This window comes from Pipra filicauda, unplaced genomic scaffold (assembly GCF_003945595.2).
Source record: "Pipra filicauda isolate LSUMZ 115617 unplaced genomic scaffold, ASM394559v2 scaffold180_size1756469_pilon, whole genome shotgun sequence".
In the NCBI taxonomy this organism is placed as follows: domain Eukaryota; kingdom Metazoa; phylum Chordata; class Aves; order Passeriformes; family Pipridae; genus Pipra; species Pipra filicauda.
The window spans coordinates 437374-438837 of NW_024104288.1; positions in this window are offsets into that span (position 1 = coordinate 437374).

Consider the following 1464-nt stretch of genomic DNA (forward strand, 5'->3'; position numbering starts at 1 on the left):
GTGGGAGAGTGGGACAGAAGCCTGATACGGTCCTGTCTGTTAGAGGTCTTTTTAGCAGAAGAGAAACTTAAGAGGACACAACATTATAGGGGACAGTGCATGCAGTGATTTTTGCTATTCTAATAAAAAGCATCTGACAGGTTTGAAGCTTTACAGAAGGCTTATTATTTTGATAGACTGCATCTGAACAATGTATATGGAGGTATGAAAGACAGGTAGCCCTGCAGGCTATGTCTGTTTTACGTGCAGCTTTCCAAGGCCCGCCTGCACACGACATGCACAAGACTTAAACACAAGCAGGTAGATGTGCCTCTGTGTGTACTCATCCATCTGCACAGGCTGTTTGGTTCCATTTCTGTCGCTCTCTACTTTTGGTCAGTTGTGTTTGCTCCACTAGTAGCTAACAAGGTGGAGTGAGGCACACAAGTGGTCTGTGTAAGAGAGGCAGAACTGGCCCCTCAAAAACAATGACTCCTTAAAAAATGGTACCGTGAATACTTCCAAGGACTCTCGGTGAAGCACTGCTGCTACATCTCGTTGTGTGCTGAGGGGCTGTAGTTTGTCTCACAGCGTTTCCATGCCAGGGCCAAAGAACCTTCTGCTCATTTAATAGTGGCATATTCATCTGTCTTTCTGGCAGCAGAGGAAGGTCACAACTAAAATTCTGGCTTCAGTTTATTCCCAGTGTATCCAGAGTATCTCTGAGGCACGTGTAGTTCGTAATGCACACCAGCAGTTACTGTGCCCTCTGCAGCAGCCAGCTGCAACAAAGCAAGTCTGCAATGCAGTTTGAAATATCTTTGCTTTTACTAGTAGTTACTATGTATTTTCCAAGCAGCATTTCCATGTCAGTTGTACCTCTTTCACTTTGGTTGTGACAAGATGAAGTTAAATTGAACACTGATGTTAAAAAGCCCCCAGTCTCCAGGACTTATTACTGGTGTGATTAGTCTGAAAAACTTCAGTGAGACAGGAAAGGGAAAAGGGTTATTAACAGTCGTGAATTTGTCTTCACTCTTGTTTTTGGTGGGTTTTGTCAAAAATTTGGTGTTTTGTTTGGGTTTCCTTTCATTGACCAAATAAATTTTCTTCATAACACTTTGTAATTTACTTTTGTTTTGTATAAACAAACTTCCATACTTAGGACACTTCAATTCTCATATACTAAAGCTTTCTTTTAGCTGCTGCATTGTTTAAGGAAGATTGAACTTAGAGCAAGAACAGTTTTAGCATATGGAGAAACGCAAGGAGTGTTGACAGGAGTTTTCACAGGAGTGCCAGTCAGTACCACAAATGTATGGTATTGTACAAAATGAATGGGAAGGTTGCTGCGTCCGCTGGGGGAAAACCCTGTCCCAGATTAACATACATAAATCTCTCTGTTCCTATTTGAAGTGTTTCCAGTGTGGTGATGGTATTTTCTCTGTGCAGTTCAGTTCAGAAAATAAAGGAAGAATGGGTAGG